The following is a 16,061-nucleotide window of genomic DNA, read 5'->3' on the forward strand; positions in this document are numbered from 1 at the left end:
TTCGCTCCAATCCAAAGCGAAGGGGTTACCCGATATATATTTCTGCTGATTGATGATTATAGCAGAATATTCTTACTGCTTGCTGTTACGAAATCTAAGGATGAAACCTTTACAAGGTTTAAGGAATGGAGTCACTCAATGATTGAGCCGGAGGAGTTCCCTCACAAGGTGAAGCCCTTGCCTGCAATCCTGACAACGCGGTGAGTTCATGGGGGGCAAATTCCAAGCATGGCTGACACAGAAAGGTATTAGCCACAGGAGAACAAATCCGTTCAGCCCGGCTGAAAATAGGTGGCAAAATTATGTGAGAGGAATTGGGCCAAAATTCTTCAAACAATCGCGGGGATTACATGATACAAATGATGCCAAAGGTTCCACATTCCATTTTCTGAGGAGAGCTGTCTTAGCTGCCACACATGTAATAAACAGGTTGTGGAGTTCAGAAAGTATCAATGAAACACCATTTTTAGAATGTTTGGCAAAAGGCCTTCCCTAGAAACGCAACAGAATGGTGGGAGTTTGCCTAAACGTCCTCTCATTCCCGTTGTACAGCGGAAAAAAAGGACAAAAAAATGGCAGAGGGCGCTGCGTTTTGTAGGATATGTAGCAGAATACACCAAAGGCTATATATAGATTTTCATTTGGGTCATGGAAGAATTGCTATCGCGGCATGGTCTACCAACTTTGAAAAGCTTGTGGGTTTAGGAACATGTGCATCAAAGGAAACTCTGAAGTGTTCTTACCACCAGTAAGCCATGACACACAGTACCCTAGTGACAGCACAGCCTCCCGCATTCAGGTCCACTGCTCCAGCCTTAAGCAACAACAGAACAGTGATGAAGTGATGATCCAGGAAGCCAGGGAGAGGAAGGGGCTGAGCAAAGGCTGGAGAAATAGCTGCCACCAGCACTTGAATTGAAAAGAGCAAATAGAGGCATACATCACCAAAAGGTTATGTTACAAGAGTGAGTGTGCCAATTAGGGACAGAACCACAAAGGTTTCCATGATATGTTAAGGGAAATGTCCACCTGAGGAACAGGAGAAAATGGAGATCAGGCTATGGACAATGAGTTTGAATCCTTGGTGAACTTAAAGTGTTTAACATTGTTGATAAACCTACTGATAAGCCGATCATATGGTTTGCAAGATGGGTATACAAGCGTAAGCCTATGCCCGATGGGACTTGCAAATATAAAGCAAGATTAATTCGTCGCACGGAAGGCTGTACTCAAACAAAGTTTGAGCAGTTATGATCAGACTTATGCACTTGCTGCAAAGAGCAGAATCCATGAGATTAGTGATTGCTCTGGCTGAGCAAAGAGACTTTAAAATGAGGAGCACTTTGATTGATTTTGAAACAGCTTATTTAAATTTGATTTACGAAGAGACCATATACATGAAGCAAGCACCAGGTTATGAGCATGAACAAAAGTTGATAAAGTTTATAAGCTCAACAAAGAGCTTTGTAAGACTGAAACAGTCAGCGGAAGATGTTAGAACTGGAATTGCATACACAAAGCATTATGTGAAGATGAAATTTGACCAAAAGTGTAGCCGATGCATAATATATATACCAGAATTTACTGGTGATGTAGATGTATCATTTTGATTGATTTATGTTGATGATCTCTGTGTGGTTGCAAAACGAAGACAACCAAATCAAACAACTTTTACACTGGAGTTGAGATAAACACTTTAAGCTAGAAAGACTTGGGAATTATCTAAAAGCAATACCTGGGTATTCAAGTCAGTAAAATCTCGAAGAGGATGTGTTTCTGACACAAGCAAAAAGATAGAGGTGTATGCAAAAGCTGGTCTGCAAGATGCCAAAGTGGCACAAACCCCAATGGTGGCTGATTTTTGTAAGCAAGATAACAGCAAAGCATTTGAAGGCAGAACCTATATGGTTCCTTAGTGGCAACCTGCTGCACATTGCTAACTGGACAAGACCAGACATAGCTTTGCTGTAGGTTTATTAAGTAGAACAGTTGCAAAACCTACTGAGAAGACTGGCGGGGGCTAAAAGGTAATTAGATTTACTTGAAGGGGAACTGCTAACTATGGTTTTACACTACAACCAAAACAACAAGGACTTGAGTGGTGTGTCGCGGACAGCTCATTTGCGAGGACTCAGGATTGAAGTCAGTGAGTGGATTTATTATATGCAATGTGGCGTATCGATTTGTTGGAGATCTGGCGGAAACAAACAACGGTTACCACTTCAACTGCTGAGGCAGAGTGTCGCGACTCTTAATGAGGCATGCAATGAGCTACAATGGGTTATACGGTTGCTAAAGACCTGGGGTGAAATGTAGACAACCTATAGCAGTTTTTTTGAAGACTCACAGACATGTATAGCCATGGCAGAGAGCGAAAAGCAAAGTCATTACTAAACAATATTGTCTGTGAGATTCCAAGTAGAAATATAACTGATACAGTCAAATATGGATTAAGTTTGCAGTACTGTGAATCATCTACTGCAAGCGTAGCCGACATCTTAACAAACCATTACCAATAAAGGCATGACTTGAGGTGTTTGGTTTGGGTTTAGTCGCCTGGTGGCGAGACTCTGTACAAGTGGGTAAATAAGTAACTCTGTGTACTGACTATGTACTAACTATGTAATGAGTGTAAATAATGTAGACCAAGCTTTTGTTTGTAATTATTTTGTTTGTAAATATTATGTAATGAGGCAACATTCCAACCAGATATGAGAAGGGTGTCAGGATATTGAAATTACAAGGGTGGTCGTATGCTGGTCTAGAATGAGCTGGAATGTAACAGTCAACAGGAGTATGGAATTAAGACCTCTCTGTCTGGGTCTGCAGTGATTGGCATGTAACAGTCGAAATAGAATTATGAGTCCGAACCTCTCTGTCTGGAATGCGGTGATTGTAACAGTCCTTAGTGAAAAGGTCACGAGCCAGGATGATTAGATCATCTAGCTAATGATTTGCTGGACAAAACTATATAAGAAGACTGCATACCCAATTCAGTACCTCTCCTTCACCTTCAGGTTCGGGCTCAGATTGTTGTCCCAGGTAGAGGTGGATAGTTATTACATTTTTTGTTCCTTTGGCTGGGAATGGTATTTCCTGTTGAATGATCACTGTCACGGTGTTTCTTTTTCTTATACTGCAAGCAGTTACCTCCTGTTCTAGCAAGGGTGAGTTGGCACCTAGTCCTTCCGCTGTGCACTAGGCCAACATGACAATCTGTCAGTTTGCCTCATGTCTTATTAATCAGTTATGACTAGGCAGCTAATCATTTACCATGCTATCCAGATATATTATATTATTACATACCATTTTCTTCCAACTGCTACCTCATACTTCCTGTATGCTTTTGCTGCTGTTTAAAATTGTTTAAAGGTACATAGTTTTTTTTAAAAAGATATTAAAATCTATTTCAGATTTTTGAATTGAAATTTACTATTTAGCTATCTCTTTGAACCTTCAGGTTCTGTCCATAAACTTGCAACCATTTTTTTAATCATTTCATAATAGATGGTACTGATTATGGAAGTGACCAGTGTGCCTTAAAGGATGCATCATACTGAAAAGAAGCATAAGGGGATGAGTGATTTCATGCATGACAATTAGATCACTTAATGATTCATGAATACCTCTTCAAGAAGGTTTAGTTTGTGGATTGTAAAAGTTCAAAAAAAGAGGACATGTGCTGCAATATAAAATGTTATTCATTTACACAGCTTTATAAAATGCAAAATTATATAAAATACAGGCTTTAATATAAAATACAAAACCAAGCCTTCCAAATTAAACACTGCTGTAGTCTCCAAAATTATGCTAATTAATGGATTAACAACAAATCTAAAATTATAAACCAATCCTAAATGAAATAGAAGGCTGGGGTTTCAGAATAATAATTATTCTGGGTTTAAATAACTCACTCAAAGCCTTAGAGCCACAGATACATATCTGACAACATTTCTGTCATTAGTTGATACAAGATTAAGCAAATGGTAGTCTCTGAAATGACTGTGAGGGACAGTAAAAGAGGAGTAAGCAGAGATGCTATCAACTCTGCAGCCTACAAGAGAAGAATTAATGCTGGATGGTTTCTAAAGAATCATAGGTGGGGGGAACCCTTTGTTCACACAGGGTATTGGAGGATCTTCCAAATAGTTCTGCAGTCCCCAAAGAATTTGTGCTAAACTGGAACAGCAAGAAAATATCTACTATAAGTGAAAGGTAGCAAAGGTTAAAAAAACCCTCAAAGCAAGATGTGAACAAATATGCTTAGAATTGAGATAACTCCTCTTGTATCTCACAACTTTTCCTTAGAGCAAATAACTGCTGGGAAGTAGATACTCAGGTTGAAGATGAAGTTCACCAAAAATGTCTAAACAATCTGCTCAGGACCTCATCTTGCATATAAGTGAGTTCAGTCTAATAAAGGTATGTTGACCTTCCGACCAAGTCCATTAAAAATAGCACACCTACATAGAATGTATAGGAACAGAATCTACAGTAGCTCTCATATTGTACTCTTGTGCAAATATGCAATGTAATTGATTCTCCAGCCTATTCATATAGATTCTCTGCCAGAATATTTTGACTTTAGAAGAGTTGCATTAGTGAATATATGGCAGAAAAGTTCTATTTCTGAAATTTCCCTAAATTAATCTGGTTTTTAAGCTATTGTACTTCACTATTTCATTAGTAGTTTTCATTGTTACAATGTTCCAGGGAAGGCCAGAGGATTGTGGCCCTAAAACAAAGGCACTGGCAGTGGCCAAATACAGCATCCATGCGATGGCAAAAACGCCACAGGAGGAGAGCAATTTCTGGGGCGTGTTGCTGCTACGCAGCGGCACCGTCACCAGCTTTTCCCGGGCGGCATGAAGCCACCCCTGAAAACTTCGCTCAATGAGCGAGGTTATTGATAAACAGCGTCTTTCCAATGGCATGGTGCAAACCGCTTTTTTAGCGAGGGAAATACTACTTTTGGCTGGCTCCACTCACCTTCTTGTGCAGCGTCCCTCTGGAGGGCTGCAGAGACCCACCCATGTTGTCCTGCGACCTCTGGCTGTCCCAGGGCAGCATGGGCAGTTCCCTACAGTCCTCAAGAGAACGCTGCACAAGAAAACCAGTGGAAAGAGGCCATCAAGAACAGCTCCGCGTAGAATCCGCCTCTCCAGCTGCAGGGGAAGGCAGGGCTGCACGCACGCACGCTAGCATTCAAACGATTCCTGACCCTCCTGGTGGAGGGGCGTTTCCGCGTGTGTGCGGAAAGGGCCAAAGGATGCATGGCCCTTTCAGCACAGGCCAAATACAGCATCCCAGCGATGCTGGGATATATAATAGATATAATTATATAATAGATCTCGTACATATATATAATAGATCTCCTACATTCATTCAGGGAATTCACAGCTAAGCTAGGATTCAAACTGAGAAGATACAGGACACATGGCTACTTTGGTTAGCCACTCTACAATTGTAGTTTATATATTCTACACAAACACACGAACAACCAAAGTCTGGATGGACAGGGGCCATGAAGAGCAGTCAGTATTCAACTACTGACATTCCTCTTTTCTGACATTCAGAAAATATCCCACACATGCTTGTTAGCTTTTATTAACAGAAGTTTAATACTATGGAGAAAGGCAAAATATTGTAATGGAACAATAGAACTGTGATGAACTATACATCAAGATAGATAAATCAAGAGGAGGTAATATGATCCAGTGATGGGACAGGTGCTCTATCACAAGATGGTTCAGGTCAACTTCTGCTTTCTCCAGTTAAAGGGTCTTGGGCAGAGGTAGAGGTGTTGGGGATGGTCATCTTTTGGCAGAGACTTTGCAGAGTTAAAAAAGTCAGCGATGAGGTAAATGGTCCAGTGGTCTGATTATATACAAGGCAGCTTTATATAATAAGGTAAGCTTTACTGGAATTTTTGCCACAACATGGAACCATGTTTTGTGGTCACTCCTATACACCAACAGAGCTACACTTACCAGTGCAGCTTCAGTGTTTTCATAGTATGTTTATGGGGAACAGGAGCACATGTGAAAGTTCCAAAATCCCCTGAAATGTCAAGAATTTACACATGTGCAAAATAGGGTGATCCCAGCTATTTCTTTGTCTACAGAGAATTCAGAAGTTTGGCTGAAAAGGGAACTCGTATGCTCAGAAACTCAGAAACCAGTGCACGTGTACTACCAGGTGAAAAACAGCCAATCCTTTCAAACTGTTGTTTCCTTATTACTTTTTTCTAGTTATGGATTCCTTTCATTGTTACATGTTCCTTTTAAGCAATGAAGAAAAGTGGGATGCTAGCTGTCATTCCTACAATGCAGTCCAGTGTATGTCTTTTCAGAAGTAAGCCCCACTATGTTCCAGAATGCTTAGTCCTGAAAAGCATGGTGTTCTTCTCATCAGAGTGTCCATAATAATACCTAATACTCACGGCAAATATTATGCATGTTTAGTGATAATGCAAGATTAGCTTAAGATCAGTGATGGTTCCATCTAGTGTGGTGTTGCATGCTTTGACTGGCAATAACTAGCAATGCTCTCAGTTGAAAGTTTTCTAGGACTATTACCTATCAGCTACCTAAAGAGTTGAATCAGTGGCTCTGTAAATCACTGGAACTACTAATTGGCTTGCACAATCAGCCCATTATCCTCTTGGTAGTGAAGGCTCAATCTAGTGGCTAGATGCTGTTTGTTTTCTATAGTCCAGGCAATTTGTTGCTGGAGAGGGTTTTGCATCTTCTCCCTTGGATCCTTAGTTAAATTGAAATCTATGAATGGAATGTGGGGCTAATGCATGCAAAACATGACTCTACTGTTGAGCTATGGCCCCACCCCTGTAGCCAACCTGATTGGTGGTAGTGCGGAGCGGGAGAGAATGGTCTTTCTCCTGGAATGCTGCCCTGTCAGACCTGTCAGAACAGTGCCCTGAAAAGAGACTGTTTGGATTCAGAAACTCCATCTTGGGACTGTGTCTGACCCTGTGGGCAAGAATGCCCTCCCCACCCCCATGTCTGGCACTTATGCAGGAAATAGCATTTGAATATAACAGCAGCACACCTGGGCGAAACCAGTTCTCTTTTGTCTATATTTGTTAACCTTTACTCTGACTCATCCTTCTTGTGACCATCTATGTTGCAGCACCCATTAAGGGTTGTTACCTGTTTTGTCCAACACCTGGCAAAACCCATCAAGATAATGGGTTGGCCATCAGGTCAGTGGTCTGACACTCAAGACATTCCTTGTTCAAGGATTTCCTTGTTCAAGAATTTCCTTTTCCTCAAGACATGTTTTTCCCTATAAAAGTCCACCCCAGACCCTAGTCAGGTGTTCAATATTATCAGACACCACTATGGTGTTCTATAATATTGCTCCAACAGCGCTGATCATCCAAAGTCTAGTGCTGGCTACTAGGTCTCTGTCTCCTGGACATCTACTACAAGACTGGTAAATATAATCTTTAATGTCCCATCCTCCCCTCTCTCTCTCTTATATCCAAAACCTGTCTTTCACCTCTAAATTACATCCTAGGAAACCTTGCTTGTATGTGTATGTTTTTACCCCAGTAACTGAGTGATTTTGAGTGGGAATTTATTTTATCCCCTTTCTTATTTTCCAAATAAAATCCTTTAAAAAATAAATTTATTTTATCTGCTGGTTTTTTATAGCGAGCTGAAACCCTAACACAGGCAAGTTTCCCAACACTCCTCAAGCCATGCTAAGCAACCTACAGCTAATTCCCCCAACCAAAGTGAGTCCTTTCATCCCACCATTTTGGGTAACATCCCTGAGACATCTGAGCAACTAACACCCTAATAATTATATGTCATAATTATTTTAGACAATTATTTTATTTTAGACAATTATTATTAAATATTTCTCTACAGAATGTGCAGCATGAACATAAACAGCTAATGTGATTATCTTTTATTTCAAAACTGCCTTACGTGTCCTCAATGGATGCCAGAAGCACCACCTGTCTCTCTGTGAGACTGCCAAATGATTCCTTTGTGACACCTCAGAGGGAATATTAAATAATCTGTGGCACTGGAAATGGAATAGTTAGGGAGCTGAGGTAATTGGACTGAATGTTAATATTAAAGTCAATCTTGTAAGAAATGCTGCATGGGTAAATACTTTGCCTTCATAGGGACTTCACTGAAACAAGCATCATTGAATTCTGTCAGGAGTTGCCATAAAATTGGCATCTGTTCCACCCACACAAAATAGGACAAACCTGGCTGTAGGGTTTTTCGTTCAGCTTGTCTTTGAATATGTTAACATGAAGCCTAAAAAATGATAATTTGCCTGCTAGTCTCTAAGGCAATGGTGTATTTTTTTAAAAAAAAACATACACCATTGCCTTAGAGACTAGCAGGCAAATTACTCTTTTTAATGGCTTTTCTTTAAATTCCTTGGAGCTGAAATATTTTAATTATTGAAGAAAATATTGGTTTAAAAATACTAATTTCTTTCTTTTTCCTTGTTGCTTGAGTTTTTTCTTGTGGTCAATATTTGTTGTTGACCTTTATCATCATCATCATCATCATCATCATCATCATCATCATCATCATCATCATCATCCCACTTTTCTTCATTGGAGCTTAGGATAACATATATGGCATTTTCCTGCTCCATTATGTCTTCTGTGATGTAGGTCAGGCTGGAAGAGAGGAGCTGAACAGGCTCCCAACTGAGTGGATATTCTTTCTAAATAGCTTAGAAAGACTTCTGAATTTCATCCCCAAGTCCTTGGTATCTCTACAGTATGATAGAATGGCATCTCTACAGTATGATAGAACGGCATGCTTTCCCTTGGCTTACCACTATGGCAAGAGACCTCCCACCAGCACCCCTCTCTTTGTGCTGCTGCTAGAAGCATCAGGAGAAAAAAATAAACAGAACAATCATTATATAAAGTTACTGTGTGGCATCATTTTTAGAAAAAACTCAGATTTCTAGGAATTGCTAAAAACCCTCAATGATTTCACCACAGAGATTCTGCTGCTTTCTAAAGATATATGATGTCACTCCCTGTTTTCCCTGAAAGTGACATCACATCATTACTTACGGTACCCTCCACATCCCTGCCTCCCCCCCCCGCCAGACTTGCATGAGTTGCCAAGCCAAGCCTGTCAATCCTTTCCTGATAAAGACCTGTATTGAGAATTTGCTTATAATTAACTCAGAATGCACCAAGAAATTCCCAGAATAATCAATTGTACACATTACTGTGTTTTCCAGGATAACTGAGTCACCTGAGCTGAAGAAAGGAGCACAGGTGTGAGTTGCTTGTGAGTTGTGTGTGTGTGCGGGTGTATGTGTTTGGCCTTTCCTAACCACTGGGAAGCATTAAATGACATTGCTGTGTAAAAGGACAGTGTTTGAGGGTGAGTGCTTGTAACCTGTTGGAGTGTGGTTGGAGTGGTGAGGGCATGGGGATACAGAGAAATGGTACTGGGAGGAAAAGGAAAGTGTTGGTCATCAATGACTCTCTGCTGATGGGCATGGAATGTCATATACTCAGACCTGACCCCCTAGCCTGAGTGCTATATTGCTTCCCAGATTAAAGATTTTAGATTTTACTGACCAGATGCCAAAAGTGATTAAACCTCCAGATAGTTATCCATTTATGAGGGTCCACATCCAAACAAATGACACAGCATTGAATGCCATCACACACATTAAAGCTGACTTGAGAGGCAGCTGAAGGAAATGGGGACACAAGTGGTATTCTTTTTGATACTTCATGTCAGAGGAAGGAGAATATGGAGCAAGAAGATAATGGAGGTGAACTATGTTGGCTACACTGATGGTGCAGGCAGGAGCAATTTGGATTCTGGGACCACAGCCAAAGTTTTGTAGAAGATGGCCTTTTAGCCTGTGATGGGCTTCACCTATCAATGTTAGAAGAAAATGTGTTTGGCAGAAACCTGGAGTCTTTAAACTAACATCACAAGGGGCAGGATGTAGAGATTTCAGTGAAGGACAGCAAATAACAGAGGCCCACCTGAGAAGGCCAGTTCAAATTGAACTGAAGAGCAAGGCTTCAGATCACTGCAAACCAAAGTTTGGACAATATGGAAGGGCTTAAGCTTCTAATGCAGACAGAAGGATATGAGTCAGTAGTCTTGATGGGATAATTCCCACAACTGGAATGTAGTGCTGAATGGACATGACTTATTAAAAAAACTGAAAGAATCAAAGAGAAGGCAGAGTGGTGCTTTATGTTATGAGAGGGTTTGCTTGTCAGGAAAAACAGAAAACTCAGGTAAGTGACAACTCAGTAGAATATTTCTGGGTGAGGATAAGGGAAAGAAGAACAAACAGTATTGTGACTGGAGTTTGCTACAGACCTCCTAACCAAGGTGAGGAGGTAGATGCTGCCCTCTTTGAGCAACATGACGGTATAGATAAGGAAGACCTTGCATTATGGGTGACATCAACTTCCCTCATGTGTACTGGCAGAGAAACTTGGCTAAGCATCTAGAGTAGTTCACCTTCCTGACTGGTTGGAGAACTGGTTGGAGAACTGCACATAAAGAGCAATTGTCAATGACATTTCATCTCATTAGAGGGAGGTATCCAGCAGGGTACCACTGGTCTTGGTTCTCAGCCCAGTACTTTTCAATATTTCTATAAATGATCTGATTAAGGATGTGGAGGGTTTACTCATCACATTTGAAGATAACATCAAATTGAGAAGAAGAAGAATTGATTTTTATACCTCACTTTTCTCTACTAGGAGCCCTGTAGTACAGAGTGGTAAGCTTCAGTACTTCAGTCAAAGCCCTGCTCACAATCTGAGTTTGATCCCATTGGATTTCGGTTTCAATTAACCAGCTCAAGGTTGACTTAGCCTTCTGTCCTTCCAAGGTTGGTAAAATGAATACTTAGCCTGCTGGGAGTAAAGTGCCAATGACTGGGGAAGGCAACAGCAAAACCACCCCATAAAACATAGTCTGCCTAGTAAACGTTGTGATGTGACATTACCTCATGAGTCAGCAATGACCTGGTGTTTGCACAGGGTACTATTTTTACCTTCCCCCCACCCCCACCACAAGGAGTCTCAAAGTGATCCCCTCCCCACACCCCAGCAACAGGTGTCTAAGGTAAGGTGACCAGATTTTAACACTGGTAAAGTGGGACACCATTGACCTTTGCGCCCCGCCGCCAGACCTACCCAGGCTGTCAGGATCCCCGGGAGGCACAAAACATGTCAAGGGACCCAATACCCTGAGGCACGCCTTTCCGTTTAACCCGAATGGACGATAAGAAAAGGTGCTTCAGATCCTTTTTTTCCAAATACCTTAACTCAGCAGAGCTGCAGCCCTCTAACATCACTCCCGTAACCTCTTTAAAGCCTTTCTTGGGCGCAGAGGTGTAGCTAGGGGAAATGGAGCCTGGTGCAAAATCTGAGTTTTGCGCCTCCCACCCTGTGGACGGCTTCCCCAAGACCAAAGGCCGCCCTCCCCCACTATGACCAAAGAACAATTTTTGCACCGTGTCATCTCAAAGTCACAATCACATTATAGAACATGCCGCAACTCACAAATCTGAACACATGCCCCAACTCACAAATCTGGGCTTCCAGATATTGAAAGTGATGCTGTTTGGGGGGTGGGTGGGTAGAGGAATCCACCCTGAAACAGCATCACTTTTAATGTTGTTTAGACTAGAGAGCCCAGATTCTCCTTTTAAATCCACTTTAAAGGGAGAATCTGGACTCCCTAGTTTAAACAACATTGAAAATGATGCTGTTTCAGGGTAGATTCCCCACCCACCCCACAAACAGCATCACTTTCAATGTTGATAGTTATTAATGTTTTCGAGCTTTCGTGACAGTGGTCTGATGAATCTTGTTCTAAATGTTTCACCTGCATCTGTGGCGGGCATCTTCAGGGGTGTATCACAAAGAGAAGTCTGTTTGTTGCCCTGTGTCCAGACTTCTCTTATTACAGACTCCTCTCTGTGATACGCCTCTGAAGATGCCGAAAGCCACAGATGCAGCCCGAGGCAGTAGGAACAAGATCTACCAAACCATTACACACGGTCAGAATGCCCACGTCAACCAGTTGAATCCATCTACCAACTGACCTTAAGACAATACTTTTAATTTTTTTAAATCTAGGGAGCCCAGATTCTCCCTTTAAATCCACTCAGAGGGACCAGAAGGGACCAATATCTGGGAGAAAATTGAGTGTGCCTGTCAGGGGAGCAATGATTAAGCAGTACCAAAATTTCAGGTTATCATCAGGTGACATTCCACAGTAATTACCCAGGATTTAGTGAAGTTTGGTTCAGGGAGTCGAAAGTTATGGACCCCCAAAAGGGGTGCTCCCATTCCCCATTGTTTCCAATGGGAGCTAATAGTAAACCATAAACCATACTTCACCAAACCTGGCTGGTATCAGCAAGAGTCTATCCTGATGATACCACCCAGGTTTGGTGAAGTTTGGTTCAGGGGGTCCAAAGTTATGGACCCTCAAAGGGAAGCCCCATCTACTATTAGCTCCCATTGGAAACAATGGGGAATGGTGGCACCCCTTTTGGGGGTCCATTGCCATTGAAAGACACAGCAATTAAGACTGGAAAAGGGCCGTTGCATGATGAGCTAAGAGAAAACGAAACTGGGTTTTCCCCCAGCAAACAACAAAAAGTACCCATGAATTTCAACACACACACACCCTCCTCTCAACTCCCAATCTTTCTTACCCCCCCTCACCTCGTTGGGGAGATCATGAGGAAGTTCTCTCCCTCTCCTTCCATCCACCAGCGAGTAAAGCAGCCGAAGGAAAACCAGAGCGGAGATCCCAGCTCACAAAAAGTCCCGACTCCTGTGCTTGCTAGGCTAGCTGTGGAGACTGGAGTGTGTCCTCAGGCTCCAAGTCTCTGTAGGGAGGGGGAAGGGGATTTGAGCAGTCAATTGCTCCTTTTGCTTAGGGCTGCTCAGGGCTCTCACCGTTGATTGCTCTGGCCTGGCTGCCGGGCTGGCTGCTGCTGGCTTGGCTTCCTTTGGATGTGGAGGAGCCGGAGGCCACAGCTGAGCGGCAGACCGACGAAGGGAAGGGAGAGAGGCCGGGGGAGAATTTTGCGCTCCCCACGTGACCCATAGCCGTGCACCCGGTGCGTTGGGCACCCCCTGTCACCGTCACCAACACGAGACAGCCGAGGAGAGCCAGCAAAAATTGAGACTTTTTTACAACGCGGAGGGACGCGGGAAAAATTGTTAAAAATCAGGTGTGTCCCGCCAAATGCGGGATGCCTGGTCACTATAATCTAAGGGAGCTATGAGAGAACTATGACTAGGCCAAATTCACACAGAAGGTTCAATATGGAGGAATGGGGATCAAACCTGATTCTCCAGATTAGAGTCTTCCACTCTTAACATCACAGTTAAGGCTCTCCCTGAAAGATACAGATAGCATTCAACAAGATCTGAATATAGTGGAAAAGTGAGCAGATTTGAACAAGATGCAATTTAACAATTATCCTTGTAAAAAATTCTACATATAGGTATCAAAAATGAGCAGGACACATATTGGATGAGGGATACACACCTAGGTAGTGGTATGTGTGACCAAAATCTTGGGGTACTGGTGGACTGTAGGCTAATTATGACCAGTCAGTGAGAGGCAGTAGCAAAAAAGGCTAATGTGGTCTTGCAGATGTATCACAGAGGCATAACATCCAAATTGCAAGATTCACATTCATTTTACATTGCTAATTCAAGTTGAAATTGACAAAGCTGATTCAATTTACTTGGCTGGTGTCTGTACCCTAATGTTACATGGCTAATGCAATATGACAAAAATTAAATTCCTTTTGAAAACAAAGGATAAGAGGAAGGAGAAAATGGCTTAAGGAAAAGTTAGGCAACAATACAGGGGAGTAGATAAAGGAAAAGGTGTTGTGGGATGGAGAAATAAAGACTATTTCAACATGATTGCATGCTCAAGAGAAGCTGGCTCAGAAATGGATCAAAAACATAACAGTAAAAGTGCTCAGGAAAACCATGGAAGAAAAATGAAGGAAAATGTTTCTGGAACCAAACAAAGAGAAAAACATGTGGAATTAAAAGGAAAAAAGGTAGCATTTGGTGGTAGGATACACTGTAAACAACTTGTGCAGAAAAAAACTATGATAACCTAGTAACAGAAAGCAGAATTTCAATAGATTTAGAAGGGCACGACTCTTCTTAGACTGTGATTCTGTTTAGAATGGCTTTAGTCTGTTGCAGCTAAAACAAATAAAGATTCTTGTGGTGCCTTAAAATTTAATTAATTGTTTATACGTGCCACAAGTTCCTCATGTTCTTTTTACACATTATTATGAAACAAAGTTATAATTGCTTATGTCTCTATAGCAACATCTATTTCTATCATAAGTAATTTTATAATTGGAAAGAAACTGAAATATGTTCTACTCATTAAATATAATCAAGTGTAACTTGGTCATTCTGGCTGTATTCATTTACTTTCATTTACTATTTTAATACTACCCTATCATTTGAAAAAAAAGTTGTGTAATAAATTGACTTTGTTTAGGACACACCATGGTACAGTTATTCAATTTTTTGTGAGAATTTCAGTAATTAAACTGCGAATTAAACTCAAGCTTTTGGGAGCAGCTACAGAACTTTCCCTCTACATTTCCCCCGCTTCAACTATGATAATGAAAGAATGAAGAGAGCTGGGCAAAAGGTGAACCTTTTTTCATGTGTAGCAATGGGACAGACTTAAGTACACATTTCACTCATCCATAGAAATCAATGGGACTTAAAGGTGTCATAGAGTTTTGAAAGTGTGTGATGTTCATGAGTTTATTACTGACATGATAAATGCTGAAGTGTCCAAAGCCATTATTTACTTTTTAAAGAAACAGGTTTTAAGCTGTACTACAGAAGTGTTCCAGGTAGCTAACAGAGTAATAAACAATGTTTCCAAGACTATCTGGGCTACAAATGAATAAACTGAACAAGTTCCAGGATTTCACGATGGAAGAGAAACTGGTTAGCAGAGCAGATGAAGCAAGAGTATCCACCTGACTGTACCTGAATGAGAATTCAGAAGGAGCTTAAGTGAATGATCTGCTTGTACAATTCCTTCTCTCAAAGTCAAATACTAATTCAGGCAGTGATGAATAATGACAGAAGTACCTTGGTCTCAGGTTTACACTTGTCCAGCACCAAAGGTAGAAAGTAATGAATCTCCTGTGTATTTGCATAACTGGCCAATATTGGTTGCCATGATCCTACAAAAGAAAGGTCCTGCTCTCGACTGTTTTCCTTTGACATATTTTTTGCAGATAGTGGTTTTTGCTGACCCATTTTTAACTAAGGGATATTTTACTGCTCTGATGCGATTTGGCTGCAATTTACAATGGAACCATTTTTAAAATTGTATTTATTATTTATTTATTTATTTATTTATTATTTTTATTCATTAAATTTAATAGACCGCCCACCTCCCGAAGGGCTGTGGACAGTGTACAAACCAATTCAGCAGAAACATTAAAATTAAAATCCAGTTAAAACCATAGAACAATATCCCTGAATCCAGATCAAAATGACAACAGCAGTAAACAAAACTCATGGAGGGCGGTCAACTAGATGGAATATCAAACAGTATAAAATACAGGGAATGGCACCCTCAACAGCTGACCTCCCCAAAAGCCTAGCAGAACAACTCTGTCTTGCAGGCCCTGCGGAACTGTTCTAAGTCCCGCAGGGCCCAGATGGTTGGAGGAAGAGTATTCCACCAGGCTGGGGCCACTGAAGGTCCTGGCCTGGGTAGAGGCCAGCTGTATCATAGAGGGGCCAGGGACCACCTGTAAATTGGTCTCTGCCAACTGCAGTGGCCGAACAAAGACATTTGTGGACAGGCAGTCCCCTGAGATATGAAGGCCCCAGGCCACGAAAAGCCTTAAAGGTTAGAACCAGCACCTTAAAAGTGATCTGGAATTCCAGCGGGAGCCAGTGCAATCGGCGCAGCATGGGAGAGGTGTGGTCCCATTTTGAACTACCCATGAGAAGCTGGGATGCTGCATTCTGG

This window comes from Sphaerodactylus townsendi, linkage group LG09 (genome assembly GCF_021028975.2).
Source record: "Sphaerodactylus townsendi isolate TG3544 linkage group LG09, MPM_Stown_v2.3, whole genome shotgun sequence".
In the NCBI taxonomy this organism is placed as follows: Eukaryota; Metazoa; Chordata; class Lepidosauria; order Squamata; family Sphaerodactylidae; genus Sphaerodactylus; species Sphaerodactylus townsendi.